This window comes from Nothobranchius furzeri, chromosome 2 (assembly GCF_043380555.1).
Source record: "Nothobranchius furzeri strain GRZ-AD chromosome 2, NfurGRZ-RIMD1, whole genome shotgun sequence".
In the NCBI taxonomy this organism is placed as follows: domain Eukaryota; kingdom Metazoa; phylum Chordata; class Actinopteri; order Cyprinodontiformes; family Nothobranchiidae; genus Nothobranchius; species Nothobranchius furzeri.
Window position 1 is genome coordinate 76,760,383 of NC_091742.1, and position 18,656 is coordinate 76,779,038.

General features: G+C 41.5%; 1 protein-coding gene across 3 annotated transcripts in view; it reads right to left on the minus strand.

The window, feature by feature from the left end:
• arhgap36 (Rho GTPase activating protein 36) overlaps nucleotides 1–18,656 on the minus strand; it is an 81,494-nt gene that overhangs the window by 35,012 nt on the left and 27,826 nt on the right. Inside the window, exon 1 of one of the 3 annotated variants that reach the window (XM_054747466.2) lies at nucleotides 14,898–15,026. The exons of 1 other annotated variant lie outside the window; for it this stretch is intronic. The gene's annotated coding sequence lies outside the window, so the exon portion shown is untranslated. Of the gene's footprint in view, nucleotides 1–14,843; nucleotides 15,027–18,656 lie in introns of those variants that run through there. One more of the 3 variants, XM_015946378.3, reaches the window with a different exon arrangement.

An 18,656-nucleotide genomic window follows, 5' to 3' on the forward strand; every position in this document is an offset into this window, starting at 1 on the left:
ACCTCCTCCCTATCAGCAAAATCTTCCGCAAATTCAATATCCAGTTTCACTGCTTTGCGGATGACACCCAGCTCTACATTTCCAGTAAGCCCAACTCAACTCTCCCACCATCCTCCCTTACACTCTGCCTCTCTGAAATCAAATCATGGTTCACCTCTAATTTCCTCAAACTCAACGGCAATAAAACTGAACTTCTTCTAGTTGGCACTAACTCCACCCTCTCAACATCTGACAGCTTTTCTTTAACAATTGACAGCGCCATAGTCTCCCCCTCCCCTCACGTCAAGAGTCTGGGTGTCATTCTTGACAGCTCACTTTCTTTTCAAGCTCACATTAATATCATAATTCGGTCAGCATACTTCCATCTACGTTCCATAAACCGTCTCCGTCCCTCACTGACCCCTCACACTGCCGCCATTCTCGTCCACAGCCTCGTCACCTCCCGTATCGACTATTGCAATTCACTTCTTTATGGTCTCCCCAACAAACTCCTTCATAAACTGCAAATGGTCCAGAATTCAGCAGCCCGTATTATCACCAGAACCCCTTCCTTTCACCACATCACCCCGGTTCTCCAGCAGCTTCACTGGCTCCCAGTTAAATTCAGGTCCATCTTCAAAATTCTCCTCCATACCTTCAAAGCAATCCACAACCTCTCTCCTCCATATATCTCAGACCTTATAAGTATTCACACCCCATCCCGTTCACTCAGATCTTCTTCTTCCATCCATCTTGCGGTTCCTTCTGCCCGTCTCGCTACCATGGGGAGCAGAGCTTTCAGCCGCTCTGCTCCTCGACTCTGGAACTCACTTCCCCCAGACATCAGGAACATCGACAGTTTTACCCTTTTCAAATCAAAACTCAAAACACATATGTTTAAATCTGCCTACAACCTCTGATTTTATTGAACTGTTTCTCTCTTTGATTTTTCTTGTTTGGGTTTTATTATTGTTTTATTGTATTTTATTACGTGTTTTCTGTCAAGTGACCTTGGGTGTCCTGAAAGGCGCTTTTAAATAAAATGTATTATTATTATTATTATTAAATGATGAACCATCATTGGGAAGGTTTTGGATGTGACACATTTTTTTCTTCCTGTTATTTATTGTGCTTGTAACTGAATATATAAATTTATGCACCAAAACTAGTTTCTAAAAATGGGTTGGTAAACTATAAATATAGGAATAGTTTTAAATTTCACCACTTTCTCATAATTACTTGAGATTTTTTTTCGGTGCTGAAATAGCTCTCTAGTTTATAATCATTGTTTATGAAAACAGTTGTTGTGAATGTTGTTTATTGATTGTGAATGGGGGTACATATTTACCATATGACCATGATTTATAAACACCAGCTGGACATTTCCAGAGGATCAACAATGTTGAATGGCTGTTAAAATAGCAGCAGTCTAAGTCACCAGGCGTGAGGTGATAGAGTCCCCGGACATGTCACCAGTCCATCACAGAGACACACAAACAATCATTCACCAACAAACATTCCTACAGACAATGTCAAGTTTTCAATTAACCTGACATGTCTGATTTTGGTCTGTGGGTGGAAACCAGAAAACCTGAAGAAAACCCACGCATGTATGGGACGAATGTGCTAACTCAATGCAGAAAAGCAGTGCTACCATTTGGGCCGCCATGCAGCCCCAGATATGGACATGCCAACTAATTTCTTTAGTCAGATTTATGCTATGTCATAAAATTGCACCAACCAAATTGGTATCATAACATTCTCAGAAACAGGGGTTTGTTGTTTGAAGGGATGAACATGAAAAGACTGTTTTTCCTTGAGATCTACTATCCTGTTACAAGAATCCTTATTGGGTTTTATTAATACAAACTTACATTTATGAATAAAGGTTGATTATTGAGCCTACACGTGTAATTTGGTAAAATGGTAAATAGCCTGTATTTGTATAGTGCCTTAGGGTTCTACAACCCCCCAGGGTGCTTCACACCACAGTCATTCATCCATTCACACACACACCAGTGATGATGAGCTACGATGTAGCCACAACTGTCCAGAAGCAAGCAAGCCACTGACAGAAGCAAGGCTGCCGAACACTGGCATCACCAGTCCCTCTGACCAGCACCTGCACGCAAAGCGGGTTAAGTGTTTTGCCTTAAGACACAACAGCAGCATTCTCTCTCGGAAGCTGGGATCCATCCTGCAACCTTCCGATTGCTGGACAACCCACTCTACCACCCGAGCTACTGCTGCCCCATTTGTCATATTTGCTTGTGATCACCACATGAATCCCAATGGTCATGAACCATCATAGTCCCATAGATTTAGTGTATATATTGTGAAACCACTAAATATTTGCTGTATGGCATTTACCTTTGCAGAACCCTTTGTGACATTGATGGATCAGTCTCCAGTCTCCCCTCGTCTTGTGAAGTAAACACATGGAATCTCTAAAAGGCAGTTAACCAGGCTCTAACTGTAAACTGTTGAACACAGAGTCATAAAGCACTTTGTACAAAACACAGTATCATCAGACGTGTTCTGTATAATCGTGTACTACCATGTTTACTTTAAAACTCCAGGGAGCCTCTGTGTTACAGAATTCCATTCTCACCAGTTTAAATGCTCCCATTCAACTCAGTGAAAAACACCATTTCGGTCATTAACACAAATATTACCAGTGAAATTCAAAGGTGTGTGGGTGGATGGATATGCGCAGTAGCAAAGCTTAGATACAGGTTCTTGGTTGCACACCAAGGAGTGAAGCTTGAGAAAGAATGCAAATGTGTCATTCCTGTTTTTTTTCTTCTCATGTTCACAAGGGACAACATTATTCTCTGACATCATACGGTTTTTCTCCAAACTGCAGGGAAACGAGAAAATAAGCACTGAGTCAAAAGCAAAAGAGCCCCCATCTCACAGCTGGCCAATGGCCCTGAAACTATATGGAGAAGTCAGACTTTGTAGGGTCTGAGTAAAGATTTTACTTTGACTTATGACTTATGGCATAGAGTGTGAGGAAATAACGATATTTCCACAAAATCCAGTCCTCTCGGACCACTTTTTGATAACCTTTGAGTTTTTTATAACTGAGTTCTCGAGACATGAAAGTAAATTTCACTATAGTCGGTCTCTATCTGTCAATGCTATTGCATCGTTCAAATTAACTGTTCCATCTTTACTATCTTTAGCATCTCAGAGGAATGTAGCAGAGGGCAATATTTTCATTTGTAGCCCTTCACAAATTGATGATCTGGTTCATAATGTTACTTCTTCTTTACATGTGGCATTAGATGATGTTGCCCCTTTAAAAAAGAAGGTAATTAAGCACAGGAAGTTGGCTCCCTGGTGTAATGCTCATTTACAAACTTTAAAACAAAACTCTAAAAAATTGGAGAGAACATGGCGCTCTACACACCAGGAGGAGTCTTACTTATCCTGGAAAAATAGTCTTGTGCTTTATAAAAATAAGCTTCGACAAGCTAGAACTGCTTATTTTTCATCGCTAATTGAGGAGAATTAGAATAATCCTAAATTTATTTTCAGTACAGTTACCAAACATACAGAATCATAGCTCTGAACCATCTATTCCCGTAGCCCTCAGCAGCAATGACTTTATAGGATTTTTCACAAGTAAAATTAATTCTATTAGAAACAAAATCTTTAGCATCCTCCCTAATGTGATTTCTTCTTCCTCAGTAAGTGAGGCAGCATCAGAGGTAACTGTAGAACCTCATCTGTGTTTGAACAATTTTTATCCAGTTGAGCTTTCAGATTTATCAAAAATATTAGCTTCATCTAAACCTTCAACTTGCATTTTACATCCAATCCCAACCAAAAATTTTAAAGATGCATTTCCTTTGGTTACTGCCCCCATTCTAAATATAATCAATCTATCCTTAGTAAATGGATTTGTACCACAGGATTTTAAGGTTGCTGTAATCAAACCTTTACTTAAGAAACCTTCTCTGGATCCAGATGACCCAATGAATTATAGACCAATATCTAACCTTCCATTTTTATCCAAAGTCCTTGAGAAAAAAGTGGCCATCAAAGTATGTGAGCGTTTAAACACTAATGATCTGTTTGAGGAATTTCAGTCTGGTTTTAGAGTGTATCACAGCACTGAAACTGCATTAGTGAGAGTTACAAATGGTATTCTCATGGCCTCAGATAAGAATCTTGTGTCTGTTCTAGTCTTGTTAGATCTCAGTGCTGCCTTTGACACAGTTGATCACAATGTTCTTTTAGAAAGGCTTGACCATGTTGTAGGGATCAAAGGTACAGCGTTAGGCTGGTTTGAATCCTACCAGTCTGATCGATTTCATTTTGTAAACGTACATGACAAATCATCTTCATACTCAAGGGTTACTTGTGGAGTACCACAGGGTTCAGTACTTGGACCAATTCTTTTTACAATATATATGCTCCCAATTGGTAAAATCATTAGACAGCTTCCACTGTTATGCTGACGATACTCAGTTATATCTATCCTATCCTATCCTATATCTATCATGTATTTATTACATAAAGACTGGATTGCTGTAATTCATTGCTCTCAGGAAGTCCACAGAATGTAGTTAAAAGTCTTCAGCTTGTCCAAAATTCTGCAGCTAGAGTTCTGATGGGATCATGTCTCTCCTGTCTTAGCTTCCCTACATTGGCTGCCTGTTAAATTCAGAAAAAATTTTAAGATCCTCCTTCTCACATATAAAGCTCTTAATAATCAAGCTCCATCATACATCAGTGACCTGACTGTTCCATACGTTCCTAACCGGGCACTTCACTCTCAGACTGCAGGTTTACTGGTGGCTCTAAGAATATCTAAAAATAGGATGGGAGGCAGATCTTTTAGCTATCAGGCTCCTCTCTTGTGGAACCAACTCCCAGCTTTAGTCCGTGAGGCAGACACCTTGTCTACTTTTAAGACTAGGCTTAAAACATTTTTATTTGACAGGGTCTATTGTTAAAATCTGATGTTAGCCCAGATCTGGACAAGTGGGGGAGTAGAGGGAGGTGGAGTGTACAGTCGGTAAAGACGGCTCTCACTTGCCCTGCCTCCAAGATGCCTCCATCTAAAAGGGTAGGTTAGCCAGCGTTATCTCTGTAGTTATGCTGCTATAGGCTTAGACTGCTGGAGGACATACTGACCACTTTCCACACTCGACTACTTTCTTCTGCAATTAGCTCTTTAACCGCATTATTTCCTGCAATTTCAGCTGTTTACATTATTTTTTCTCTAAGGGTTTTTCTCTCCTGAAGAAGCTACAATGATGTTCTGCTGAGCTGTGGTGGTCTCATGGAGGGTGTCATCGGCTTGAACACTGTTGCTAACCACTTAATCATTCTCCCTCTCCTGATAATAACATTTTACTCTCTTTGACATTGAACGTGCTACTACTAGTTCACCCATTTAATTATAGATTCACTAGAATAAATACAATAAAGTTTATCTCTCACCAAATAGAATATTTACTAAGAAATCACAATGTAACCATAGAAACATTACTTGGTAAATATGTTGTGTGTGTGAATATGTGTGTGTGTGCCTGGGACGTAATTTTGGGGGGGACGGGTGGGACATGTCCCCCCCACTTTTTCAAAAGGCAGTTTTGGTCCCCTGCACTTTTTTCCGTCCAAAAACAATATTACGCTCCATTAAATGGATTTGGTTGAGCACTAGGACCGAAACGGAAACCGGTTTCCTATTAGACCCGCCCAAAAGCTAATCTATTGGCTCTGCTGATAGTTGCTAACGTATTATTGGCTGTTGCTGCTGTCACTCAAGTTGTAAACAGTCAGAACGTGCTCACGTTGTTTTGCTAGTTTGGAGCCGCTAGGGAACACCGGTACTGAGTCACATCGTCAACTAGACGCTGTGTAATATCAGAGCTCAGCTCAGCTTCCATTACATAACATTTGAATAAGTGTTCATTTGTGAGTCTTTGGTAGTTAGGCAGAGCCAGGAGGCAGCATGTCAAGAAAACAAAAAGTGGATATAAGAGACTTCTTTCAAAGTCAAAACGTAAGTTGGAACATGTGACACCCCTGCATTAAGCTCAGACTCACCTCCTCCTTCACACACATACTCAAAACTAACTTTTACAAACTCATCTCCTCCACATAACTGACTCCTCAGACACAATTTGTTCGTATTATTATAATTATTTTTTTATTATTATTACTATTATCATCATAATTATTATTACTAGTAGTAGAAGTGTAACTTCAAAACTTTTATCATTTAACTTTATTGTAAACTTATCTATTGCAATGTATATGTTCACATTAAAAAGCTCTGAAAAATGAACAGTATCATCATCGTCAACTGATTTTTTTAAGCTTAATGTCAAAGATGTACACTTTTCATTAGATTTATCTTATTTTTTCCTTTTATTTTTTGTGTGTTGAAATGCATCAACTGTTTAAACACTTTTAAGGGAAAAAAATATTTAATATGTTTTTATACACTCAAATGTTAGGGTGATGATCATGTGTAAAACATTAGTTCAGCATGTCCTCTAACACAGCAAATGAACAAACGGCCAGATCTCAGGAGGGACCATTTATGTATAAATAATTTTTATACTTTTGACTAGGCCTGGGAAAGTAACAAATTTTGCTGGACGATATATTGTCCAACAAATTGTTGATGATAAACGATATTGTCAACATTATCTAGACCAAAATAACCACTAATATAATGTTAATATATCATAATAATGCAAGTACACCCTTTAAAATGCAACAAATAAACCTTCATTTAACATTGAAATGTCCAGAACCAGAACTTCTAAATGAATAAAAATAACAAACAAAAATTAAATAAAAAAGGAATCTCACTCCCTGTTAGAAAATGTTGCACCAAAAACAATTAAAAAAGACCCAAAACAATAAATACAATGGCCTATCCATTGTCAACAGCCAAAACTGCTCTTCAATAATGATAATAAATAAAAATAATAATAGAGTTGTACATTTTTTAACTTTGATATATATATATATATATATTGAGGATGGAAAAATTATTGAGATGGGCATGTGACGTGTCAAGGGGTCTTTACATAAAACCCCCCACCCCAAATCCGCACAAGCCTGCTGTGTCCCCCCCACTTCTGAAATCAAAATTTCGTCCCTGGTGTGTGCGTGCGTGTGTGCGTGCGTGCGTGCGTGCGTGTGCGTGTGCGTGTGTGTGTGTGTGTGTGTGTGTGTGTGTGTGTGCGTGTGTCTTCTCTGTCTTCTCGATCCCCAGTGAGTCGAGGTGGATGGCTGCTTATACTGAGCCAGGATTCTCTGGAGGTTTCTTCCCGTTAAAAGGGAGTTTTCCTCTCCACTGTCACTAAATGTTTGCTTAGTATGAGGATTGCTGTAAAGACTCTGACTCTAGTCAGTGACTCGATGCAATCTGCTGGGTTCCTTATATAGGAAACTTTTTACTAATTGGCTTAATGAACTGACCTGCATTGGAATGTTTACTCTGTGAAGTGCCTTGAGACGACTCTTGGCGTGATTTGGTGCTATATAAATAAACTTGAATTGAATTGAATTGATCTAAAGTGTCTGTAGCAAGGTTATGGTGGTTTATCATCATAGTGGTAGAGTATGAATGTTCTGAGTGAAGTGTGGAGGCAGTGGATCACATGGACATGGTTTGGTCACTAAGAACGTGAAGCAGAACTTGCCATACTGGCCTCAAGTTTGGTCTACAACTGGTCCAGTAATCCATGCCAGGTCAGGGCTTGGGGTATGATTTGACCAAGTGGTCAGATGTCAGCGGAAACGTGTTGCTACTTTATAGAGCATGGTGACAGCCCAAAGGTGTCTCAGGTGTGTGAATTCTAGTGAAAACAACCCCATATTAATATGGTTACTAAGAATGTGTTAATGTCTTCTCATTGAAGGAGATTCTGTACATTTGCTGGTACCGACATGCGCACATATGAGAGTGAGACAAGATACACAATGTTCAAAAATAACTATTTTACACAAAGACACGTTGCTCACTGACTTATTTTGATGCTCTAAAGCAGGGGTGTCCTAACTTATCAAAACAAGCTAAAATGGTCAAGTTAAGTCCTTGCGAGCCATTAAAATGATTTTTGTTTATTTAGGGAAAATAATTACTGTACAGGTCTTCTTTTTACTGCTCAAAGCAACATATTAATACACAGTTGCATAGAAATGTATATCTACAGCATCTGCTGAGCATACATTTCCTCATTATAGAAATGCAATTTGGGTCCACAGAAAATAATTTTGAGGGTCTCAAATGGCCCCTGGCCCACATAGGAAGAAGGTGGAAGAAGAAGAAGAGACGAGATTTATCACCAACAGTCACAGAGTGGTAAAATACTGGCTTTAGTTTATTAGGATGCTCTCAATCACAAAGGGTTAGTACTCATGTATGTTCTCCACAAACTAATAGAACATGGCTGGACTGCAGCAAATTTGGAAAAGCTCCATATGCATGAATGCAGTCATGACGCTACAGGACTGATGATTTTTTTTTCCACATCCTGGATTATAACTTGGCACGACTACCTAGGACCGTGTCATGATGCAGCTGAGTTCTGGATCACATCACTTTAACGTGACTCTGATGGTGTGGTAGAGAATCAGCCTACATGAGGAGTACAGCCAAGCCATGCCAGTTAGCACAGGAATCTGCAAGACCCCCGAACAACCAGGACCCCGATACACTTCCGTCATGGCTATGGACCACCACAACCTCATCATGGAAGTTTTGTGGATTCTCTAAACGGTCATCGAACTATCACGCTCCATCACTTAACGGGGCAGCCCACTGCATTTTTCATCCAAACCTGAAGCCTTCTCGCGAACACCGTCCATGTTTTGGCTAATCAGTGTGTGTGAATGGATGATTAATATACTGTAGTCTAAAGCACTTTGGAGTACTTACTCTGAAAGGTGATATACGAGTGCGGGTCATTTATCATAATTGTTTCAATCATATGGAAAGCTAATTGTGAGACCTCTAATCTCTGTATTAATCCAGTTCCAGGCCTTCCGGTGCTGTCTGACTGATTCCAGTTTATGTTCTGCTTTCATGCCATGTTTTTGCAGCACTTAGGTTTCACCTTGGATTCTCTGCCAGTGTCTTTGTTTAGTTTGGAGCAAAGTTTATTATTGTACTCCATCTTCCTGTGTCTTGAGCCTGGGCTGTATAAGGGTCCTTCTTACCACCACACACAACTCTATGTTGGTGAACATCGAGGCCTAAACAGCTTATCTGTTGAAAAGCTGCAACGTTCATGGTTTTGCAATGGACTTGTGGTTGGGTGGACTGTATTTTGTGTGTGCATGGACAGACGTCCACATGTGTGTGAAGATCTGATATGGTTTCAAACCTCACAAACTGTGACTTAGGTATTTAGGTTGGCATCATTTCTAAATGCAGCCACACAAGCGAATAGAGTCAAAGCTGGGTAAAAGTATTACTAAAAGGGTTGCAACTTAGATCTGACATCTAGAATCGTGGTCTACACTTAGTTTGGGTATTTTTGTGAGGTTAGGTTACAGAAAAAAAAGTCTACCTGGTTAGGTAGCACATGAGTTCAACACACTACATTTAAATGTTTTGGTATGACTTGTAAGTAGCAAAATGTTCTAAAACATTTCATGTCAGTTTCTGTTTGTTCAAATCATGACGTAGCATTTCCACCTCATTTTTGAGAGAGAGCCATGCAACCAAACATGAGACGATCCTAGTGACTAATAAGGATAACAAGAATTAGCTAAATTTGAAAAACTTAAGGATGTGAATAGATGATGTAGATAGTTGTTAAATAAAGGACAGAAGCATCGACTAAACGAAACTTTTTCTCTTTTTCAATAAAAATGCTTTTGGAATAAATGATCATCAACACGGGATTTTGTGTTTACATCAGCTTCGTATTGTTTTAGCCCTCACACGATGAGGCGGTATAGTTAAAGAAAGTGTCTATAACAGCAACCAGATGCTTCATGCTCACTCATCTATCTCCTGATGCTCTTCATCCCTCTTGATCAGGCTGGTGGTCATGTGGTTGGACATGTTTGTCTCTAGTGGGTGTTCCTCATCTTGCCTTTATGCAGGGGGGCACTAGGAGTTCACTGAAAAACTATTTTTTAATTATTATTGTTGGTTTTGCATCCAGGAAACAGCAGATAATGTCTCAGCCAGCAGAAGCTAACCGTTAGCATTAGCTACTCCACCGAACAGCAGAACTCCTCCAGGCTTGTGTTATTTGGGGAGATCAAACATCAATGTTGCAGAGTCAGTGGAAGAGTCCTGTCGCTGTTATCCAATCACAGGCGAGATGACCATATATCAGAAAATAAGACTCCAAATCCTGCCATTTGAAGCTCAGCTGGGATTTAGGTCACTTCTAGTTCCTGGAAATGCTGCACCAGGCATTCATTCCTTCTAGAGACCAGTGTGACTAGCCGTTAGCTTGCCTTGCTGGTGTTTATCCAAACTGAGGTTGTTCAAAAACATAAAGATTTGTCCTGGTTGCTTTCACTGAGTGCTTTCAAATTCTAATAGCGAATTCATAACGCTGCAGAGTGCAAGTCTACAAGTATTTGATGTAGCTCTGCTGAAATTCCTATTTTCTCCCCAATTTTTTTCCTAAAGTAAAAATTTTAAAGAATGTCAGAAAATTAGAATTGTCATAAATTTACACCCGTAGAAGATTTTTGTTTTCTCAGTGCAACATTTGCTATTAAACACAGCACTTGATTCTTTATGTTCCTCGATGGTTTAACTACTTTTATAGCAGAACGTTTAATTGTTGCTTTTAGCCAATAAATCCCTTATCAGTACATCTAATGTGTCCAACTCACATCTCACACTTCCCTCCTGGTGGCTGTACAAACTTCTGGGAGCTAAGAAAGTCATTTACCGTATGATGTTTGTTCCTTCGTACTTCCTTTTATGGTTGGTATCAAGCTGAAAATCAATAATCTGGCCGACCTAGCTCAATCTGCATCATAAACTCTGATGTATTCGTGTGAGGGACCAAATCACCCTTATGAAAAATAACAACAACATGCAGAAATGGCCTCTAAACTCAAAATAAAAACGCAACCATGGCCATAACGCGATGGAGAAAGGAGCAAAACACCTGACATCAACAAAAGGACTGTCTTGTTTGTGGTTGATTAGTGTTTCTCTCAGCTTGTGTCTGTTTGAATGCCAGATCTCAGGGGGGGTTCATTGTTTTATAATCTGCTCACGACTTCAGTCCAGTAGAGATCTTAACAACAAACCATCCCGTCTAGAAGAATTCAGCATGCTCACGGACGTCTGTGTGGTGGCTAAATGCTTTTTCTCTGTAGAACAAACACCGTCCTCAACTAGTCCTGTTGTGTTGAGGGATTTCCAAAATGAACATGCTACGAACGCTTCCTGGAGGCTAACGAGGAAACATCATCTGATTATTCAGCTCCACGAAGTGTTCCTCAGAACTAATGAGAAACAGCGACTGGTCTCATTAAGATGTGCTGAAAAACACTTAAAGACTTTGTCCTACAAGCATTAGTGTGCGAAGTCAGACATTAAGAGGGAACACACACACACACACACACACACACACACACACACACACACACACACACACACACACACACACACACACACACACACACACACACACACACACACAGGTTGCTGGCATGGCTACAAGCTCTTCGCTCAGGACAAAAACAGGTCCTGCGTCAACACGACGGCTCTGCTGTCTTGTTTCTCATTAACCTGTTTTCTCAAAGCACTCCGGTGGACAGTCTAGCGCCCTTCTAAATGACAAATGTAATATTCGCTGCAATGGTTTCGTTTTGTAAGTCCCTAGAGATGACTCTTATTGTGAATTGGTGCTATTTAAATAAAGTTAATAGAATTTGAAGTTCTTGGTTTTTGCTTTAAAAATGATTTTTTTTTAACTCTGAGGTCAGACTGGAGGACTCCCGTTCCACCACTTCTCAAAGGTTCTGGACAGGACTGAGTTCTGGTGACTGTGGAGGTCACTGGAGACCAGTGTACTCTTCATTAGAAACCAGTTAGAGATGATCTGAACTTTGTGACATGGTGCCTTTTCCTGCTGGAAGTAGCCACCAGAAGATGGGTCCTTTTTTGTATTTTTTTTATTTCTTTTTTTAATTTGTTTATTTCATTCAAAATAAAAACAAATAAAACATTTGTTCCCTCCTCTCCATGATTGATGTCAAGTTGTTGTTATTGTTGTTGTTAGCCTCAAGGGCAGCATGCCGATTATCACTTGTAAGTCGTTTTGGACAAAAGTGTCTGCTAAATACATAAACATAAACATAAAACATATAAACAATAAGATATATGTACATAACAACAAAAAATCTAATTTGAACGAAAAGGAGCAGGATGAAGAAAAACATTTTATAATTTCTGCCCCCTTTTCAAGAGGAAATAACTTTATAATATACAATTTCCACATGTCAGACACACATACAGATTCATTTGAAACTTTTTCCTGTTCTTAGATCCATTTGGTCATGCAGGGATGGACATAGTCAGCAACAGTAGCTAGGGTTGGGCATCGTTTGATTTTGAATGATTCCGATTCTGATTCCAGTTCCTTGTTTCGATTCCGGTTCCTATCAATTCTCGATTCCGATTCTTTCAAGACATGACATGCTTTACATGAGCCAGCTAGCCACAGGTCCTACTTGATGAAATAACCTTAACTTCAACATGAATTCTAATTCTATGAACAACATCACCTTAATTCAGACAAAAACATGTTTTTAAGAAAAAAAGAAAAAGACTTGCAGCACAACCAGTGTGTTTGTTTCTGACCACAACCAAAGTCTGGAAGAAGCTCTGGGATGAGAGGCTAAATGTCTCCAACATATCCAGAAACGTCCAGCTGTTTTCAGCCAAAACTCTCAGGATGATCACGTCCAGGATGACTGAGAACTACACCTCCATGCTGCAGCAGCATTCAGTCAGAACAGAAAGTGAAACTTAAATGTAGTTGGCTGCGTCTGACTGCTGATGCTCTGTGTGTGTTTTTATTTCTGCAGCAAGAAAAACTCACCTTCCGTCCAGAGTTTGTTCTTTAAATCTTTATTAAATCCACCATGTTGACGTACAAGTTTCCTCTACACTGCAGGAGTTAAAGTTTACATTATGGAGTAAAAGTTCGGCAGACGCGTTTGTTTATATTTGTGTGGCAGGATGAGCGTCCTGTCACAATGTCCCGATTGATCATGCGCCCTGGCTACTTGGCCAAGGGGATGTCCCTTTGGCTGACTGGTTAGAGCGTATGACTCTCACCTGGGAGTCTGGGGATCGAATCCCGCCCGGGCCCTCGTTTCTCCACCTTGCCACATTTGGCTGCTGCGCTGGGTGTGGCTGGGGTGGGGGGACTCGGTGCTGCACACAGACAGCTGGTGTAATCAGCTCTGAAAAGCGTTGATAACAATTTGCAGATCACGTTTATTTTTCACGGAGATCGGCTGCGGATTCCTCTTCCAGTTGGCATTCTAGGAATCGAAACTAGGAATCGAAATAAAAAACTTTGAACGATTCCGGGAAAAATGAACAGTTGGAACCGGTTCCAGTCGATGCTCGGTGCCCAACCCTAGTGCTGAGGTAAGCTGTTGTGTTTGATTCTGGTTCAGAGATGCCATTCTACAGACCTTGGTTGGTTATTTGAGCTGCTTCATGCTTTCATCATCTAGAATCAGTCGGGCAATCCTCCTCTGACCCCAAGATCTGCAACTCACTGGATCGTTTTGTCTTTCTAAGACTATGTTCTGTAAACCCTGGAGAAGGGTTGTGGGTGAAAATCCCAGTAGATCAGCTGTTAAAGACTTAGACAAGTCCATCTGGAACCAACAACCATGCAACATTCAAAATCACATATATACTCCATTTCCTCTATGTTTTGATGCTCAGTTTGACTTTTAACAAATCATCTTCACCATGTCTAGATGCCTCACCTCACTGACCTCACTGACCATCTACACTCTGACTGATTTGTGTTTATGAGCAACTCAACAGATGGACCTAATAATGTGTCTGGTGACTGTTTAAAACATCCATATGCAACACTTCCCCCTCCGTGCTTCCTGATAACTCTGGACCAGCAGTAACTCTGGTCATGCTAAAGCCGGAGAAAACCTCAGGCTGAACAATTCCACTCTGGTTATTTAAGTACAGGTGTATTATGAAATCACCTTTAGCAGGTTAAGTTGATGTTTTGATTGTGAAGTGTTAGGGTTAAAGGTCCATAAAGTTTTAAGTCTCTTCTTATTTAATTCAGAATGAAAATATTATGTAACTATTACATTTTATAAGTGATCATGTTGTACTTTGACTTTCTTTAAATGAAGCAAAATCATCATTACTCAATGAAATTTTTATAAAAATCTGTGTTGAACATTCATCCCAAAATCAGGTATAAGCTTCAAAAAGATGGAGCTGATTGACACACACACACACACACACACACACACACACACACACACACACACACACACACACACACACACACACACATTTGTTTTTCTAACCATATTACAACAGTTTATTGACTTCCATTCATTTTAGTAATTGGATTGATGCCTAACCCGGACCCTAACCACGACCATAACCAGTGTATTCCTAAACCTAACTTCAACAAAAACTCTATTCACATCTTACCTCTAAACCTCACCCCTAAAACAGGGGGTCCTCCATATTAGGACTGGGTTCTGGTCCTAATAAGGCCCATTTGTCATCAGTACATTAGTGAATATGTCAGTTTGGTCCTACGTAGGATAGTTAGGCACACACACACACAGACACACACACACACACACACACACACACACACACACACACACCGTACCTGTCTAGGGGCTTCTACTCGCAGATTAAATCCTCAAATGGTTGGTTAATTTACCAGAATCGTTGTATCCAGAACGTGTTCAGAAACCCGAATGCATCTCAGCTCCAAGCTGAATGAGACGGACTGGAGGCAAGGAGTGGGGAGAGGGGAGGGCTGAGGAATGAGTTAGATTAGGTGAGAAGGAGGAGCAGGAGGGCTTCTAGGAGTGAGCAACATATACACAACAGAGGAGGAGGAGGAGGAGGAGGAGGAGAAAGAGAGAGAGAGAGAGAGAGAGAGAGAGAGAGAGAGAGAGAGAGAGATGGAAGTAACAAATAAAGACTGTAGGGTACAAGAGAGAAAAAGTAAGAGGCAGAAGCATGGAATAGGTGATGTGAACAAGTGAAGGAGATTAAATTTCATTTCAGGGAGGATAAGTGGGAAGCAAAAATGAAAAAGAGGAGATTTTGAATCAGAAATGTAAAATATGTAAATAAAGACAGAAATGTTAAGTAAATGGTGAAGAGATGCAACAGAGTGAAGGAGGAATGAACGGAAATAAATCCAGGGTCTTACAGGACTATGACTGTGGTGGCCAATGGTGAGGGACTTTCTCAAAGATCTCGAAACGTTAGCGGGATGTCTCCATTTCTTAGCAACACTAAAATCTAAATTTTTAAGGGCATCTGCAAGGAATTTCTGATTTTTCTTGACTTAGTTTCTCCAGTCTAAAAGTGTGGGAAGTTCATTTGGGAAGAGAAGGAAACCAAATTGAGACATTTTTGAGACTAAATTATGACAAGAAAATCTGCCCTGCTGTCACCATCTGTTTGCAGTTATGCCACCTAGATATCTAGTTATCTAAAACTTCTCCAAAAAGTTTTTTGTATTTTATCGTTTTGAATTTTACTTGGGATTTTGATTTTGTCTCCAAAGAGCTACTGAAATAATCATGAGGAAATATAGAAGACAGAACGTCAGAGGTGGTACACCTTTAAAGAGAGTTAGGGTTTGAAACCGACAAAAAAGACAAAAAAAGAACATGAATGGGAAAAATAAAATTGTTTTGGTGGAGCAGGGAAGGAAATAAGAATGATGTGAAGGCAGCTTGTAAGGAGAGAAAGAGAGGGAGGAGAGGATTAAAGGACAGGATCAAAGCTCTATAAAAAGGACAGAGGAGGGCTGATAGAAAAAGACGGTGAGGAAATCTACTCAAGTGAGAGATGATCTAGTCGTGGGATATTTTAGTGGGTGTTGGAAGCTGCCGGAGCCCTGATCTGACCTGGATTCCTGCTATCTGAGCTGGAAGGAACTAGTCCTGTGACATTACACCTGAGGGGCAGTGGTTAACCCAAACCCATGTCTAATTTATTTAAATAATTAACATCAGATCAACTTTAGGATCTAAAATATAGATAACATTTATATCTTACAACTGTATTCATTATTGGATAATTATACTTTTTATTTTCCATCCATCCATTTTCATCTGCTTATCCAGAGTCGGGTTGCGGGGAGCAGTAACCTAAGGCGAGAGGCCCAGACTTCTCTCTCCCCGGCCACTTGGGCCAGCTCCTCCGGGGAAATCCCAAGGTGTTCCCTGGCCAGGTGAGAGACAAAGTCCCTCCAACGTGTCATGGGTCTACCTTTAGGTCTCCTCCCGGTTGGACGTGCCCGGAAAACCCCACCAGGAAGGCGTCCAGGAGGTATCCTGACCAGATGCCTGAGCCACCTCAACTGGCTACTCTCGATGTGGAGGAGCAGCGAATCTACTTCGAGCCCCTCCCGGATGACCGAGCTTCTCACCCTATCTCTTAGGGAGAGCCCAGCCACCCTTCGGAGAAAACTCATTTTGGCCGGTTGTATCCGCGATCTCGTTCTTTCGGTCACTACCCAAAGCTCATGACCATAGGTGAGGGTAGGAACGTAGATCGACCAGTAAATCGAGAGCTTCGCCTTCTGACTCAGCTCTCTCTTCACCACGACAGACCGGTACAACGCCCGCATCACTGCAGATGCAGCACCAATCCGCCTATCGATCTCACTCTCCAGTTTTCCCTCACTCGTGAACAAGACCCCGAGATACTTAAACTCCTCCACTTGGGGCAGGGCCTCGTCCCTGACCCGGAGAAGTCATTCTACCCTTTTCCGAATCAATTTTTTATTTTATAATATTATTCTCTTATTCTTGTGCTCCTGTTTCAGAAAGTAGAAGTTAGAATGAAATAGAAGTGGGCAGAGAAAGGCAGGTTTTGGAGTCTTATTTCCTGAAATTTGAACATCTCTCCTCTAAATGGCTAACTGTGGACTCTACCACTGACTCCATCCGCATCATTAACGTTTTATCTCCACTAATAACTCAAACCTTGAGGAGTTCTGCTGTGTGGTGGAGTTGCTAATGCTAACTGTTAGCTTATGCTAGCCAACACTATATTGGAGCAGGCGGAGGGAGACTAGGGGTCTTAGCCACCTCTGTTGTTGCTTAGCTTCCTGGGGCTGGAGGCTAGGAGGGAGATCTGGCCGTCTGGTTGGGGTCTGGGGTGGTGGGTTGCTGTGCTCAGCGTTGGGCGGGGGAGCCTGCTCATCAGCACCCCAGCAGAAAGGGTCAAACTCTGGTTACCGGTGATGGTTGTACCCAATGTGCAGCAGTACCGGGACCAGAGTGAATAGGGTGTGTATGGGGAGCATGAGTGGGTGTCCGGCGTGTATTTTTGTAAGTCTTGGGTTGTATGTGCATGTGTGAGCATGAGGGAGGGAGCGTGTGACTGTGTTTGTGTATGACTGTATATGTCAGGTGGGGCCTTTGGGTCCTCCCCTCTCCTGGAACTTCTTTTGATGATATAGATCTTTGTCCCCCTCCCCCGCCACACCTGGTGTGAGGGGTTGTGCCTTGGTCTGCCTGAGTGTTCGTGGCAACCGGGTCTGGGGGTTTAAGATTTTGGCATCTGCCTGATGGACCCTGATGGCTGCCTGGTGGGGTCTGGGTCCCTGGGCTCTGCTGGGTCCCCGGCGGGGCTGGTCGCCCCTGGGTCCCGGGTCGCTGGGTCCCGGGCTCGGCCGGCTAGGGGGTTGGAGGCTGCGGGCGGGCCTGTGGGCTTGCCGCTGATGTCTCCCGGGACTCTGCCTACTGCTGGTTGTGCCCCCCGGGGCGATCCTCTGTGCCTCTCGAGGGGGGCGGGGGCATTTCTGGTTGCAGTCTCCTTGGGGTTCCTGTGTTCTGGGGCAGCGCCTGGATCTCTGGGACTTGGAGCTCCCCCCGTCTCCTGCGCATCTTTGGGGGGCGGATCTGTGGTCCCTCACACTCTCTGTTGGACGCTCCTATAGAGAAACCTTACATAAACAAGCGCGTGTACACACACAGGTGCTCACATGGTGCTCTCAAAAGTATGGGCTTGGGCACGTTAAACACAGGTCTTAAGACTATGGTGGGCACTTAATGCACTGTGATTTATTATCGTGATTCTTCAGTTAAGCAATGTTGATTATATATTTTTTCATCAAGTTGACGCAGTGATAGCTAGATCTTGTTGTATTGTTGTTGTGTCCCTTATTTTTGCCCTTTTGCTTTTTTTGTCTTTTTCTGCAGGTCTAGAAGCAGACTCTTGTTCATTATTGTTTATTTTTGTGGACCCCCCCCTCTCTCTCTCTCCCCACCTTTTCTTTTCCTTTCTCTTTCACCTCTGTCTCCGTGTCTGGTCGGAATTGCAAAGCATTCAACAACAATAACAATAAAGTTTTAAGTATCAGGCGTGACATTAAAAGCAAACGCTTTGATGCTCCACCTGAGAGTAAATCTGTAAGACTTGTCACCAGCATTCAGACATCAATTCTGCT